The sequence below is a fragment of the Engraulis encrasicolus genome, chromosome 15, assembly GCF_034702125.1.
Source record: "Engraulis encrasicolus isolate BLACKSEA-1 chromosome 15, IST_EnEncr_1.0, whole genome shotgun sequence".
Classification (NCBI taxonomy): Eukaryota; Metazoa; Chordata; class Actinopteri; order Clupeiformes; family Engraulidae; genus Engraulis; species Engraulis encrasicolus.
The window spans coordinates 32783748-32801247 of NC_085871.1; the positions used below are offsets into that span (position 1 = coordinate 32783748).

The window sequence follows — 17500 nt, forward strand, 5'->3', positions numbered from 1 at the left end:
TGACAACACCACCTGACTTATTAAAACCTCACCATCGAGCAACAGTTCACTATCACAAGCACGTTTGGACTTGTTGTTAGACAAGAAACCAGTTTGAAGAGACCAGTTATTGTGAATTAGATATGCCGTTGTGATATAAAAGCAAACGAAAACGCATGTTAAAGGCAATACATGATCAGTCTGTTTTAGGGAACATGGAGCCCAACCAGAGGTGTAGCCTACAAAGTAAAAGTATAGTAAAAGTAGTGAGACAGTGTACTTAATGTGTGTCTATGTCATTATGTTCAGTGGAATAACATGTGTGTAAATTATGTAAGATCAAATATCATGTTATAGTGTTGTAATTACTTCAGCAAGAGTACTTCTACTCCTTTCATGTATACTTTATATTCCTCTGACCTCTACTCAGCAAGAAAAGTACTGTAATGGCTCAAATATCTGACCTCAATCAAGCTAAAGTGCATCCTGACTAGGAGATCTGTGGTGAAGGAAGGTATATGATGACATTGTTCACATTTCTACCTTCCAAATTCCACAGCTGTTTAGGGGTAAGTTGGTGGCCCGTGGCTACAACCTTGACACGGTTTCACAACTTCTCATTTTGGATGGACTTCCTATGTCCATATCACTGACATTCCTAGCATATCTGGTGGAGAAGAAAGTGATTTTGTTTTGGAAAGGCCCAGTAAGCATTACATTTGTCAAGCGCTAAACCAAAACCACAAAAGTTATTAACCAAAATTGCTACCCCAGGGGACAGGAGACTTATAAGGTCAACGTGGTTCAAGAAACTGTCTGGGCCTCAAGGCATGGAAATTTCCCTAACTGTGTTGCGCTCCCCCCAGTGTTCAGCTTTAGTACCACAAGCACACGCCCACCTCGCCTCATTGTGCCTGCAAATGTGACTACGTGCACTTTCGCTTTGTGGGCTTCTCAGTTTGACGGTACGAAAATTACTACGAGATTTTCCTACCGCGTGACAGTGGAATACATGTTTCTATGACTCACAGAGTGACATCAGGTGCGCTGTATGTATGTATGGCTTGCGCATAAATTTGACACTGAAAAAGTCCCTTAAAACGGGTTGTGTCTAGGGGTGTCTACACATTACTGATTTAGTATTTGTGACTGGGTGACCACTACCACTAACACATCCACAGCATTAATTAAGAAGCAGAGAAATGTTGTGTAAAATCTCCCTGTTTCACGAACAAAAGTTGCAGCTCTGCATACAGGCATGCCGTGTATATCACAGTGAATATCAATGGGGCCCACCACCAAATACCTTCTGATACAGAGAACACAATGGGCTTTAAATAGCCCACTTCAAATAGCCCGCATATCTATGGCATGGACAAACACCAGAGCTGGACATTACAGTATGCGTGACATGAATACTTAGTGCCTCCCATGCTGTGTCCCTGACAAAGAACATGGCCACCTAGTCCCTGCCATGCTCACAAACCGGTCAGATAGAGAGTGTGTGAGAGACAAATAGAAAGAGGTGCCGAAGAAAGAAGACAGAAGATGAGATGAGAGGAGAATTAAGACGAAGATGAAAATGCGCTGAGAGAGAGAGAGGGAGAAAGGAAGAGAGAGAGAGAGAGAGAAGGGGAAAATGGGGATAAAAAAAGATGAAGGATCAAATGATGAAAATAATTAGAGGTAGAGGGGATCAAGGGGACAAGGGGACCAGTAGGTAGGAGGGGTGAAATATGAAGGAAGAAGAAGAAGAAGAAGAAGAAGAAGAAGAAGAAGAAGAAGAAGAAGAAGAAGAAGAAGAAGAAGAAGAAGAAGAAGAAGAAGAAGAAGAAGAAGAAAGAAGAAGAGAGCGGTTCTACTCACTAGCATGCGTGCGTGCAATAGGTCTTAGCAGCCTTAGCATCTTCTACACTCACTCGTCAGCAGGACAAGACAAGACAGACTCCCTGTTGCCGTCTCCCATCTTCACCATGTTAAATACAGATGCCCAATCTCAAGGCTAACCAGCTATCATATCATATCCAAGGAGCACTATGATACACACATATCAACTCCAAGAACACACATACACACAGACACAGAGACAGACACAGACACAGACACACACACACACACACACACACACACACACACACACACACACACACACACACACACACACCAGCGTTCAGATCACACACACAGCCCAGTAATAATCAAAGATGGAGACAGGAAACAGCAGAGGCCTTCACAGTATGATTAGCCAGAATGAACGTGATAAGCGATTAGGCATATTCTGATTACCAACTACCAAGAAAGGCAGATTTATGAATGACGATGGGACTTTACTGTATATTCAGTACAACGGCACTTCTTTTTGGAGGTTGAGGGCCCCTGTTATAAATTTGTGGTTAGGAGAATGTCATAAAGTATTAATAAGGGCTGTCTGAAATGTAATGTCGTAATATGGTAGTTAAGTCCTCTAAATGTTTATTTCTCTCATCCACTGGTGGAACAGTGTGTTTCATGAGGCTACTTCAAAAGTACCTGATCTGAAGTGGGAAACCATGTTTAGGTTTTTAGCTTATCTTCTTTGATGACCCCCTGACAAAGCTCCAAGCCAGGTACACCACACAGATTACGATTCCTCTGCAATACTCTGAATTTATTGCCATATAGTATGAACACATTTTGACACAGAGATATGTGTGGACCTAGGGAGAGTAGGGATTTGATCCTTGACCACCGCACTGATTCAAGTTATCACAGGGCCAGGGGAGGGCTGTGGGGTGTCTGTGGGTTACTAGTAGAGAAGCATCACAAGGCACCAACTGGGTCACATACACAACTGTCGACACCAGTTTATCTCTTTTTCCAGGTATCGTCTTCAGTAGTTTATCGTTTCAAGTACTATCGTTTCCGGTGGTTTATCATTGTAGCAAGCATGGGTGTCATTTTGGAGAGCAGTGCACCCTGGTGAGGGGTTTTGGGTACGCCCATTATACATTCATGCAGTTGCAATTTTGTTACTTAAGAACACAGCAGACAGTCTGACGAACGGCACAACAAACAAGAAGTCATTGGTGTTGGTGGATTTAACATCTTTCTCTTGCTTGCTCACTGGGCCAAGGCCACAAGCCGATGACAGTGCCAAGCATGGCATCTACTGCAGGTGGAGATAACAGCATGACCAGTTGGCGAAGAGATAGGCTAAACTGCTCGATAAGCATGTCTTTCTCTCTGTCTGTCTGTCTGTCTGTCTGTCTGTGACCAGGCAACCTTTCACACACAGACACACACAGACACAGACACACACACACACACACACACACACACACACACACACACACACACACACACACACACACACACACAAATAATGATGGCATAGAATCAACTCAACAAATACACTGACACAGTGACGCACCCACATTCACACACTCACACATAGAAAAACAAAAGCATGCACACATACCTACTCACGTTTTTGTCCACCAAATGTTGAAAACTGGCTTTTGTCTGTCTGGTGCACTCCCTGCCAAAGGGCACACCAACCCCCAACACATGTCTCCAATCTCTCTCTCTCTCTCCCCCTCTCTTTCTCTCTCTCACACACACACACACACACACACACATGAACACACTTACAGACATCAATCTCATACATGCATATGCACGGCCTTCAATCTGTTGCTCTCTCTCTCTCTCTCTCACACGCACGCACACACACACACACACACACACGCACGCACACACAAACACAAACACAGCAACAGTCTGGCTAGCGACAGTATGTAGGCCATGATGCTTCTAAAATCCCCACCCCCCGCATGTGCAGCTTGCCTATCTGCTGGTCCCTCTACTGCCAACTGGCTCCGACCACCCCGGTCCTCCAAAAAAGAGGTCAGCTACAGAGAGGTTTAAATAATATAGAGTGGTTGCAATCATAATCTCCAAGTTTCCACTGCACTGTTGGTTGGTTAGTGTTACTACAAAGATGATGATAGCGCCACAGGTTGTACGTTTCAGGTCCAAATCTAATCCTAGTTACTGCAGTGCCCATAACAAGCTACTTATCCAGGGATGTGAATTGATGATGTCATCTTTTGTACATGGCCATATGGCTGTTCCCTCGAAGAAGGCGACCGTTATTACTAGGCCTACCTTAATAATCGTTTAGCATCCTGGACACGTGTTAGTGCAACTGAGGAGATGCTGTTACTATAAGCTGGAACTGCTTTAGGTTATCAACTTGAAACCCTCTTACATCAGGACACTCATAGTGTTACAAAGAGCAAAGACGTCACATCCATACAGCTATATATGGCCATTTCCCTATCCTATCACACAAAGAGATAAGGCAACTCATATTGAAAATTGACTAACGGTCGGTGACACTGCTTCCTCTTACTATATGAAATGAGTCTTCCATTTTACGAGGGGAGCGCAGTGGATGTCGGCATGCACCTCTGCGCAGCCTGAAGTCGCATAAGCACCAAAGGACACAGCGTACCAACATCTCACGGTGCGTGGATGCAGACACATTGCCTGTCTCAGACAGGGGGTGTGTTACCAGGTCTTTGCGTAAAGAAGACTGCAATGCCTTTGTCAATGCAACATCCAAGGGCCTAGCCAGTACAATAACAATGTAGGATATGATCTAGGCCTACTCAAACTATATCTCATTGAAAGTAGGCGAATGTAATCATTGTCATTCAAGATGCATGCAATAGATGGGGGCGTTTTGGGATGATCTCAAAGCCAAGTAGAAGCTACCACCCCAAGGACGAGGAGACGCTACCGTCTTTAGAAATTATGTCCGTGGCCAAACCGGTTCCTACAGCCTTCTTCATGCCAAATAACCTACGACAAACACATTCGAATATGCATACAAAGCCATACGACGAATCCCAATACAGAATGAATGGACATCGTGTTTCTTTCTGTCTTCCCTGTGTGTTTGGAGACTGGTTGCATAAGTCAGGTAGGCTACCGGGCCTTACATGGTTAAAAAAGCAAGCGACACACAGTGGTATCGCTCATTTGCTTTACGTATTTCACACATTCTGTACCCTACAGTAGGCATACTATCTACTGTTTGATGCGATATTTTTTTATACGAGTGGGTTATCTAAGCAATGACGCAAGTGACCGTAATGTCCTTGAGGATGTGGGTGTCTCTGTCTGCCAGATTGCAAGCGTGCGCTGCTTTATAACGGTAAATCCAGTAGTATTTTCGGTTCTGTTCCGATCAACCTATCTGTGCACGAACCATTTGGACTGAACCAGCATGAAGACGGTGAGAAGGACCTTTGCAAGTGTCAGATTCCACCATGTTACCGTGTGACTAGGCTAGGCGAAGCTGCAGTAGCAGGAAACAGTGTCACTACCGCTAGAGTTGGATAGTCAAGTTCACCTCTAAACGAATAGAAATATGGCACTGCTTTTCCAATGCAACTGCCAACTGATAGGCTATCATCCGTTTTTAAAACGCCTGCGTCCACATGGAAAACGCGTAAAAGCGACAAAAAAACATCTAAATGCACAGTAGGTCTCTATTTCTCCCAAAAGCAAAGAGGAGTGCACATGATTAAAACTAGTACTCGGAAACGCAATCACATTACATTAATTCAGTCTGCAGGCTACTACAATGTTCAATTTCAGATCGTTATTGTGAATGGAAATACATTACAGTGTATCTGAATGTGTGATACAAAGGGGAGGATCGGATATGGCAACGGACAATGCATCTACAAAGCAAAACCATCATACAATACAACCGTATTCACCATTGACTCGAAGCAAAAGAGCCAGATTACATACATTTGATGAAGCGGGTTTAAAACGCGCTCGTGTCCTTTTGGTCCAACTGGGAGGATGAGGCAGGGAGAGTAGGCGCTGCAGACACCGTGGCTAGGCAAGGCAGAGTGAGCGCGTGAGGACTATGGGGCTATGGAGTTATAGAGCTTCCGCGTATTGGGCGGATGTCTCTGTGTACTCTCCGTGGTTGTGTATGTGGCGGTGTGTATGCGCGCTCGTGTGTGTGTGCGTGAACTTGACTGACCACGAGGGGGGCGCGGGAACCCTCCGTCTGACCGTCCCCCTGCTTTTATGTAGCCAAAACAAAGCAGTGAATCTTCACACTGCGTCTAGCCTCTAGTTTGTTAGGCACTGCCAGCTCTCCTGCCTGCAAGTGCGTTTGTTTTGTGTCCAAGTGCCTTTGACGAGGAGAGTGCGTGGCGTGCTGCGTGCTGTGTGCGTTTCTCCCTTTCACCTGACACCCCCTATCAAACTGGTATTATTGTAATCACCGATGCCCTCTCCATGACGTAACAGCACCAGCCTAATGTCACTCTAGTGCGAATTAATCACTGCCACCGCTCATGCCAAGCATTAGTGCACAAAATCGGCTCTGGGGTGTGCAGGAGGAGAGGTGACAGGTAGCCTGGCTATCCTCAGACTGTAATTCAGGTGAGGTACAGTCTGGGAATGGTGTTGCCACCTGTCCTTGTTTTCCTGATTGTCGTAGTTTTTTAATGATCTGTCCAGGAAGAAATGTAGGCCTACATCATATCCTGGACACTAAATCAAGGATGCTATTGCATACAAGCAAAAAGGTCGATGGAGTTTGAAATGTGCATGTTTTTGTCAGACAAAAGGTAGCAACACTGTCTGGGAAGTATACCTATTAATTTTCTTGTAGAGGAGGTCGCTCTAAACTATTTAAAATACGCATCTACCGCAAAGCTTGCTAGCTGGTTTCACATCTGGTGTCAACATAGTGGATCACTAAAACAAATTACACGTAAACAAAGTTTTCATTTGTCTAACAATGTCTCTTATCCTCCCTCCCTATTCTGTGTTTGGGTTCCCAAACTCAGGTGAAGTTTTCAGCAAGGGTTTCCTTCAGATCAGAACGAGCACAGAAGGCAGCATGGGAATAGCGCGGTGGCAGGAGGGGTGGCACGGCACCTGAGATGAAACTTGATATTCACATTTCTATTATACATTAATGCAGTATTATAAAGTATATTTATCATTTTATGTATGCATATTCTTAGAATAGGCCTATGTTCCCCACTTTGGTTAAAGAAGCTTTATGAAGTCGTTACAAACTGTAGGCCCAATATGGGAATGCAGTATGGAAGAAGGGGAAAAGGTGTTGGAGAACACCAATTGTGGGGAACCTTCAAATGGTCTTTTGATAGACTCTGCTACAATGCCACCTGTTTTGAACAGTTGTTATCAACATTAAGCAACATCGTCTGCAATGTAAAGTCTGGTTATCTACTGTACATTGTAAACATATACCTAAAATCCCTATCAGTTATATGGGTCAACGCATCATGCGCCATGACATGTCTCAACCAATAGTATGTTGCCAGTGTGTGCCACCTTCTAAGAAATGTTTAAATCGCAATACGTTATGGTGTTTTTGAAACAGACATGTGACACATTACCTGTGGTTATCGCCACTGTTCAGAAGTGTTATCATGTAGGCGCGGCGCGTAGATAAGTCTACCATAACTACCGCTGGGTGAGTTGGCCATTAACCATCAGTCCAATAACTCACTCCAACACAAGCACATGTCACCCCGCTTAGGAAGACTCTGTAGGCATCTCACTCCAACCTGGAAAAAGAGCACAGAGAGAATTTTGACATTGTTTAACGTGGTCTACATAAGTGTGTGTCATAAGAATGCTAATGAGACATTATTCGTGTTTATGACTATTGTTATAATGCCATCTGGTTTTCTGAAAGTCATGACAACAAAACAATGACTTAATTTGTTCCCAGGTGTGCCTTGACATTTCTATGATCTTTTACAACACCTTATGTAGGCCACATTAAAGAGTGTTTCCAGTATTTTTCCCCAGTACATTACATTACATATAGCACTTTTATCCACTTTTATCTAATCATGAGAACATGAAAGAAGACACCTTTTTTGTATTGCACTTTGAACACAATGTCATCCAAAGCGACTTTCAGTTATTTATGTACAGGGGATTAGTAAGTCTCGGAAGCAATGTGAGGTTTGGATGCCTTGCTCAAGTGCATGGATTAGGGTAGGGGAGAGCACGCACATTTTCCGCACTGGCATAGGATTCGAATTACACAGTCTCACAACCAACATCCAACCTCACAACCATCATCAGTATATGAAACTTTGACCAAGCCTCAATTTTAATTTGATTTGATTTTTCCTGCATTTTACGAGGTTAGTCACATTGAAGCAATTTTCAAGTGAGCGCATTGAAGCACATTGAAGCTTTTTCAAGTGAGCCCTAGCCAAGAAAGCAGCAAAGACTCAAAACGCACTACATAGGACACACATGCAGACAAAAACAGACATCTCATTAGACAGCATATCCACAGCAATCAAGGCATAGAAAATTAAGAATAACAACATGCAGGACCTAACCATGCAGACATCTTTGGTCTAGGCATGATGCAATGCAAAGGGGGAATCTTGGGCGTGGTATACCAAGGCCTGGTCATAAATATAACTGACATCATATACTGTATTGATGCGTTGGGTGTGTGACTGGGTTGACTTGAGTCTGTAACCTTCTGATCAGATGATGAACATCTGGAAGCCACAAGACCCAGTACAGCATGATTATTGTAAGAGATCATTGCGAGTAAATAGAATATACTGTCAATGGAAAGCATGGATGGTAAAAAAGGGGTATCAGTAGCAAGGTCTGGTGGTGTCAGTAGAGCGGTTCCCAAACTGGGGGTCAGGACCCCTATAGGGGGGTCGCAGAGTGAAGGGATTGTTTGGCAAAACCCTGAATATGATTTTATGATCTATAACCATGCCATGAATTGGTTAGTAACAGTATTCACTTGAATGGTTAATAATGTGTTTCAAAGTAAAATTAAAGGATAACTTCTGCCAATTTCGACATGCAGTTGTAATGCTCACACTACCCTGGACTTGTCAGTACCTGAGAATTTTGTTTCTTCCAAGATCCTGGTCATTTTAATGGGGGCAGGGTTTGTTTACATTTCAAAAAAATATTCCCAATAAATCCAAAAGGTTATGCAACATCAGCAAACTACTAGCACACAGTGATACATTTTGGCATAATATTTGGAGTAGGGCTATGTCAAGGAGATTTTTAATGTAAACAAAGTCTGCCCCCGTTAGAATAGCTCAGATCTCGGAAAGGGTTGAGCCTAAAAGTGCAACATCACCGGGTCAAGGGTAGCGTGAGCAATACAACAGCATATTGAAATTGGCAGAAGTTCCCCTTTAAGCAATAGTAGAGGAACAAAAAAGGCTTGGCATTTGGAATATAGTGGCAAGGGGTTCTGAAAGTATTCTTAGGACCAAAACGGAGGTATACTCTACCAGAAGACACAGTGAGGGGCAGACCATGGATTGAAAAACATACAGCATGGATTGCGTAAGGTCTTCATAAAAGATATTAACAGGTGAAATGAGGAAGTGGAAAGTCTGTAAGAATGGTGAAAGGGACAGTAGGAATTGTGAAAGGTGACCACAAGAGAGTCAGGGTTACTACTGCCACGTGAGGTCAGTTATAAGTCAGCTAGAAAGTAGATACTAGGCCTACTGTATTGACTAACTGACCAGATGATTATTGTGCCACAATTTCATTGGGTGGCTTAGTAACCCACACAGTTCTGCCAGTGGAATGCTGTAATAGTCATTGAAAAGACTCTAATTCCATAGAACCAACACCTCTACAGCATGGTATAGGGCCTTTAGTAAACATGAATTGGTCATCGCAATTCTGGTAAAGGATAAGTTATAACATGGGCCATGTTTTAACAGATTAAATCTTGTGTTTTATTTGTGACCTTTCAAGTCTTTTCAGGTGCTTTTACAACAAAACTGATAATAATAATACAAAGCGGATTCCAAAAAAGTTGGGACACTTGGTATTTTGTGAATAAAATAAAAATTCTGGCATTTTCAAAATCTTACAATTTAAGGTAGAGCATTGCGTACAGCAAGTAGTCAGCAGAATTGTTGTTTTGAGGTATGATCATTTGTTGTTTTCCATTGAACAAACCAAAAAAAAGTTGGGACGGGGCCAATAAAATGCTTTTCATGTTTGATAAGACTACAAATAACACAAGGGAAGATACTTAACAGTTAGATACTTAAACTGATGCCATGATTTTATTCAAAAAATAGATATTTGGATGTGCGAGACTCGATTTCAGCAGCTCAACTGATAAGTGTGTTCTTCAACTTGTTCCCCTTATTGTTATGCTTAATATGTGGCATATCCTGATTGCAAGAGAACAATTTTGTCTTTTTACTCTTATGATGGAACCACATCATTGGAACATAGTAGAGATTGAAATCTGCCACCATTATGGGGCAATATCTAAAGGCGGTACTCCAAAATATAATGCCTTGGTTGCTATGTATGCTGTTTAAAGTCTGTATATAGCATTAAACATTCATTTTAATGCTCTACCTGAGTAAGAAGACCATAACCAAGGCACCTCTGCACTCCTTTACCGTCATATATGCTGTCTTTCAGACTGACTACTAAAACAAGCTGAAGTATTAATTTTCTTCATAACCTGGAGGGTGCATGACTCCATGATTTTAAAAAAGGATGAAATATTTTCGATTCTGTAATCAGAGGACAGTTTCACATGTCTCCTAGGTCTATCTAGAATTAGCTTTGCCACTTGCAACTCTGTTTAATGTCTGCATCATGTACTTTAATCAAGTGTTGTGTTTATGGACATTTTTTCAACAGCTGTCATTGTTGGAGTGTCAGGGTTTGCTTATTGACGATGAGTATGTCATGATGTCATAACCCATGCAATGATTTCACAGAACTCCATATTACGGAAATGGGCCTTATATGCCTGCAATTTTGATAATTCAATCTTTCTGTGTAATAGATCAGTAATTAGTGCCTCAAAATCTTCGCTAATGAGTGCCACAGTCTCTCTGTGATGGTATTTTATTTGTGCATTCATGTTGGAAGTCAATATAGTTCCTTTAAAAATATTCTTCCTTGTGTTATTTTTAGAATTATCTAACTATACCAACATGTTTTGGCCACGTCCCAACTTTTTTGAGATTTGTTGCATGGGTCGAATTTTAAATGAACACATATTTCCCCCAAAACAATATTTTTGCCTCCATTTAACAGTTGCTATCCCGACCTTGTGACATTGTACATCTTACACATGGAATGAATGTTTTGAAAATGGCAGCATTTTGCTTTTATTCACAAAATACCAAGTGTCCCAACTTTTTTGGAATCCGCTTTGTAATAATACTTTCGTTTTATATAGCGCCTTTCAAAACACCCAAGGTCGCAAGAAAGTGTGAGTGTGTGTGCGCATCAGTGCGTGAGCGTGTGTGTGAGTGCATGGAAGTGAATGTGCTTGTGGAACTAGCAGCCATAAGCCTCCAGGAAGAGATGTGTCTTAACGTGTTGTTTAAACGTGGCCAGTGAAGGGGCATTCTGGATGTGACTACAGAGGGAAGGCCGAAATGGTGCAAATACATCAATGATATAACCACTGTCATCCAAAACAAATCATCCGTCTGTGGTCAAGTCTGCCAGATGATGGTCAAAAACATATTGATCCCATTACGTTTGTCGGTCATGGTCTAGACATGAGGAGTAAAGGAGTTCGGCATGCAGGCAAGAGGTCGCGAGTTCAAATCCTAATCCTCCCCTATATGATCACTTACAGCAGTCGTTCCCAAACTTTTTCAGCGGAGACCCCCATCTGGACTTAGAAATATTTTCGTGACCCCTCCACCCACCATAGTGTTAGCCTAGCAATGTATGTAGTCCTACCCTAAGCATTTTTTTGTCCATTAATATTGCTAGATTTTCCATTAATAGTGATTGTCTGCTAATATTGCTAGAAATCCATCAGACAGCAAATACATCCATTAACATACAAGTGAATACAAGTCCCTTTTGTCCGCGACCCCCCTTCTGTACCTCGGTGACCCCCCTTAGGGGACCTGACCCCCAGTTTGGGAACCACTGCCTTACACCACCACCACCACCACCATCTGCTGTTGTGGTTGCTCCCCTTGGACATGTGATGTGTTAACCTGTGAAGACACAGCGTTAATAAATATGTTGTTACCAGAATGGCAATGACCAAGTCGTAGTGCATTACTAAAGGCCCTGTGTTATGTCATTAGTGTAGTACTATGGTAGTTAACTTTTCAATTACATTGTGCCACTGGAGGTACGGCGTGCATTAAGGGGCTACATGCAGACAGAGAGTACTGTGTATTTTATTGTGTGCTGTGTTAAGGATGGCATTTTGTTTGACGGCGGGCTGCACAACACCAAGGAGAAATGGAGATGCTATACCAAAACATACATGTGAAATACAGAATATTGAATCATGCGTAGTGACCTTCCTGATTTTAAGTTGAATTTATATTCTAGTCAGCACTCTAAAAAATAGAGACATTGTTTGAGTGAGCTTCCTGTCAGCTTCTTGCTGACTAGTCAATACAGGTTATGGTGGACATTGTTATGACCATGCAGGCTGCTATCCAGTGCTCAAGGCTACTTCTTAACGCATGTTGTTTACGTTTGGCACTGAACACTTCTTGTTGTGCCCCCTTGACCTTTCGTGCGCGCGCAGACGTGTGTGCATGTGTGTGTGTGTGTGTGTGTGTGTGTGCATGTGTGTGTGTGTGTGTGTGTGTGTGTGTCTACAGGAGAGGGTCATTGAGTTTGCAGACATTCCAGAATGCTCAGAGGTCTGCCTGTTCAAGGCTGGAAGTGGACACTAGCTATGCAATGTGTTGCTGACACAGCAGCATGTCTTCCTATCTGTAGTCTTTGTCAAGACAGCCCTAAAGGAGAATTATGGTCAATTCTAACATGCATTTACGCATATGTCTCACATCGCCCTACATTTCATACTGTGCTTGGAATATTATTAAAATGCTTTTTAAAAGATGTAAACAAACTAGTGGTTCTTTCAGACTTTCCCCCAGTCGCCTCTCTAGTGATGTGTCGGTCGCGAACGAAACGGCTCTAAGCACCGGCTCTTTGAAGTGAACGACGGGAACCGGCTCCGCAATGGGAGCCGTTTTAGATTTAACGACTGATTATAATAAAAGTGTTATTCATAAAGGCTTTTACACAGCATGCACTGCCCAAAGTGCGTCACAGTGTCAATAATGAAACAAAATGTTGTAAAATAAAATTAACACTATTAATATATGAAAAATGTAAACATATGTGTAGGGAGCCAGAGCTGAAAGAGCCGGCTCTCCACAGTCAGAAGAGCCAATAGAACCGCATCTCAAAGAAGAGCCGAAAATCCCATCACTACGCCTCTCCTCTCCACCTCTCGCTTCAGTTGGCCTACCAAATATGAACAGTGTCTGCATGCTGGTAGGTGTTCTTTGAGTGGTGTTTGAAATAAATGTCAGTCTCTTATCAATAGCCTTGCAGCCTAGCCTATAGTATAAAAAAGCAAACACCTCACGCTTTGCATCGAACACAAACAACAGTCGTGTCCTCAAACTAATTAAAATCTTGCCAGTGCCATAGTTGCAAAGCATTCCGTGTGAAGAAAGCATTTTGAAGACTGTCAAACTCATATCTACTCTCGCTAAATGTTTGTGTAGCAATCTGTTGAGTAATGAAAATGCCCATTGCGGTACACCTGTATAACGGTTGCTGATGTGTGGTAGTCAAGTCAAGTAGGTTTTATTGTCAATTTCTTTACATGCACTGGTCATACAAAGAATTTGAAATTACATTTCTTGCTTTCCCATACAGACATAGACTAATTAAGGTAAGGACATAGACAGTATAGACATAGACAGTACTTATACATGGACTTAAGACAGTATGGACATAGACAGTGCTCATACAGACATTTAAAGTGCAAGACTGGACAACAGAAGACTTGTAGAGGACATACATTAAGAGGTATTTGTTGTGTTTTTGTGCTTTTCCTAAAAAAAGTCCTTTATAGCGTTCTGACATGGTAATAGTAGCATTTTGAAGAAAATAAATATAAAAAGGTCTGTCAAGTACACCAGCAGCAGTGTGTGTGTGTGTGTGTGTGTGCGTGTGTGTGTGTGTGTGTGTGTGTGTGTGTGTGTGTGTGTGTGTATGTGTTTAGTGCAGGTAGAAGGTGCGGTGTGCGTCTTGTGTGTGTGTTCGTGTGTCTGTGTGTGTGTGTGTGTGTGTGTGTGTGTGTGTGTGTGTCAGTGTGTGTATGTTGGGTTTAGTGCAGAAAGTGCAGTGTGCTTGTGTGTGTGTGTGTGTGTGTGTGTGTGTGTGTGTGTGTGTGTGTGTGTGTGTGTGTGTGTGTGTGTGTGTGTGTGCATGTTTTGAGTTAGTGCAGGTTGAAAGTTCAGTCACAAGTATAGTAGTGCAGGTGGAATGTTCAGTCGCAGATATGGTGGTGGGGGATGGGAGGGGGGGTTGTCAGTGGCCTTGCTGCTAGAGGCTGACAGTGGGGGGGGGGGGTTGTCAGTGCCTTGCTGGCTAGAGGCTGACAGTGGAGGGAGAGTGGGTTGAGTGTTCAGCATCTTGATCGCTTGGTGCATTGTGCTGCTCGCCAGCCGGGTGGTACGGGAACGGAGGCGCCTGTACCTCTTTCCAGAGGGCAGGAGGCTGAACAGTTTGTGTGCAGGGTGGCTTGTGTCTTTGATGATCATCAGTGCTTTCCGGGTGAGGCGTGTGGTGTAAATGTCCTGCAGGAGGGGGAGTGGTACTCCAATGATTCTTCTTCGCTGTGTTCACAACACGCTGGAGTGTCTTCCTTTTTTTCTCCGTGCAGCTTCCTCCCCACACTGTGATGCAGTTGGACACGACGCTCTCTATGGTTCCTCTGTAGAATGTTGTCATGATGGAGGGTGTAGCACTTGCCTTCTTTAGTTTGCGCAGGAAGTAGAGACGCTGATGGGCCTTCTTCGCCAGTGATGTAGTGTTGGTGGTCCAAGAGAGGTCGTCGCTGATGTGCACTCCAAGGAACTTGGTGCTGCTCACTCTCTCCACAGCATCGCCGTCGATGGTCAGTGGTGGCAGTTGTTTTTGGACCCTTTGGAAATTTCAGCAGGAGGTTGTTGTCTTTGCACCATCTGGCCAGCAGGTCTACTTCTTCTCTGTAGTGAGTCTCATCGCCCTTGGTGATGAGGCCCACCAGTGTTGTATCATCCGCAAACTTCACTAGATGGTTAGTGCTGTGGGTCGTTGTGCAGTCGTGTGTCAGCAGCGTGAACGCAGGGGGCTGAGAACACAGCCTTGCGGAGCCCCGTGCTCAGGGTCAGGGTGCTCGAGGTGTTGTTCCCTACCCGTACTGCTTGTGGTCTTTGCATCAGAAGTCCAGCAGCCAGTTGCAGAGGGAGGTGCTGAAACCTAGTTTGTCCAGTTTTCTGATGAGTTGTTGTGGTATTATGGTATTGAATGCTGAACTGAAGTCAATGAACAGCATTCTCACATATGAGTCTTTATTGTCCAAGTGGGTGAGGGCTGGATGGAGGGCAGAGCAAATTGCATCCTCCATGGATCGCTTGGCTCGGTATGCGAACTGGTAGGGGTCTAGGGTGGGGGGTAGGGTGGCTTTGATGTGTGACAGGACTAGCCGTTCGAAGCACTTCATGATTATGGCGTCAGTGCTACAGGACGGTAGTCATTGAAGCATGATGGTGATGATTTCTTCGGCACAGGTATGATGGTAGCAGCTTTGAAAAGTGATGGGATGACTGCTTGCTCCAGAGAGATGTTAAAGATGTCTGTGAAGACATCCTTCAGCTCTTCTGCACAATCCTTCAACACTCGGCCTGGTATGTTGTCTGGGCCAGCTGCTTTGCGTGGGTTGATGGTGGCCAGTGTCCTCTTAACACTGGCAGAGGACAGGTAAAGGGGTTGATCATGGGGGGGAGGGGGAGTTTTCTGTGTGTGAGTGTCATTTTGTGCTTCAAAGCGGGCAAAGAAACTATTCAGATCGTTTAGCAGAGAGGTGTTGTTGTCACAGCTTCGTGGTGCAGGCTTATAGTCCGTGATGGCCTGTATGCCCTGCCACAGGCTCTGTGCATCTCTGCTGTCTTTGAAGTGTGTTGTTATTTTGTCTGAGTATTCCTTTTTTGCTTTCCTGATGCCCTGGGACAGGTTAGCCCTTGCTGTCTTTAGGCCAGCTACGTCTCCTGCTCTGAAGGCTTTGTCTCTGGCCCTCAGCAGTCGGTGAACGTCTCCTGTGAACCATGGCTTCTGGTTGGCCCTGGTAGTGATGTGTTTTATTTCTGTAACATCATCGATGCATTTTGTGATGTAGGAGGTCACGGTGTCTGTGTACTCCTCAATGTCAATGTGATTGCTGTGGGTGGCAGTTGTTTTGAAAATGTCCCATGGTAAAATGTTTGGCAATCAGAATTAATTTCAAGTTGTGACATGGCATTCTGAGCTGTCAGGTTTACTGGTTAGATAGGCCTATTACGTGGGTAACATACTGAAGCTGTACTCTGCACTCCAACAGCATGTCTTGCTATCTGCAGTAGGCCTATTCATCAATAAGCCTTAGGGCTTCCGCACACCGGCTCCGACAGAACTGCGGAGCACTTTCGCTTCCGACACAATTCCGACCCCCAAACCCAATTTCACACGAACATAGCATTGATAGTCAATGGGTGGCGCCAACAAAATAGAACTTGTCTCTAATCGCTATCCGACATCCGCGAATGTCCGCGGACATCGGCGCCAGTGTGCGGGGTTCTATTGAAAACAATGGAATCGAACTTTTGCGGAGCAGTGCTCAGCACTTTGTCGGAGCCGGTGTGCTGAAGCCCTTAGAGTGAACACTGCCGCAGTGTCATCAATTGCGATAGGCAGCACTGACCTTAAGCAGGATTATGCATTTTTTAATTGATTTTAGCTCCCAACGCGTTTGAACTTTTTCAGATTTAAATAGATTCTGACGTTGGCGTTACTGTATGTCACACTCACCTATAAGTGAAATTATACCTAAGGACTGTAAATAAATCAACCCTTAACTATGTTAACAGTAACTCTAGGGGACTTCACTTCACCCTGGTATTTTGGTCTTTATGTATCAGATGAACTAAGCAAATAGAGCACAGAGATTAATTTATTGCATAAGGCTCTATCCTATTCTATTTTATTCTATTCTAATTGGCAAAAAATTGCGAAAAACACGAGTCAGTTGTGCAATGCTATGGCATGCAGTCCAAATAGCATGACTAAGGAAAAACTCTTGCCCAGGAAGAGCGAGCGAGAGAGAGAGAGAGAGAGAGAGAGAGAGAGAGAGAGAGAGAGATAGTGTGTGTGTGTGTGTGTGTGTGTGTGTGTGTGTGTGTGTGTGTGTGTGTGTGTGTGTGTGTGTGTGTGTGTGTGTGTGTGTGTGTGTGTGTGTGTAACATGAAGTTAGATAATATGCCATGCTGTTCAAATAAGCAACATGATGAAGTAAAAAATGCTTGGCCATGACTCTGCAACAGACCTGCGTGTGGTGGCCAGATGTGAGCATGACGGCTGCTGTAGTATCATTACCCTGTATAGGACACATGGCCAC

At 43.7% G+C, this 17500-nt stretch overlaps 1 protein-coding gene across 2 annotated transcripts in view; it reads right to left on the reverse strand.

The window, feature by feature from the left end:
* Positions 1 to 17500, reverse strand: part of ldhba (lactate dehydrogenase Ba) — a 35622-nt gene that overhangs the window by 9785 nt on the left and 8337 nt on the right. The window contains exon 3 of one of the 2 annotated variants that reach the window (XM_063217408.1): positions 7422 to 7592. The gene's annotated coding sequence lies outside the window, so the exon portion shown is untranslated. Of the gene's footprint in view, positions 1 to 5784; positions 5959 to 7421; positions 7593 to 17500 lie in introns of those variants that run through there. The other variant, XM_063217407.1, reaches the window with a different exon arrangement.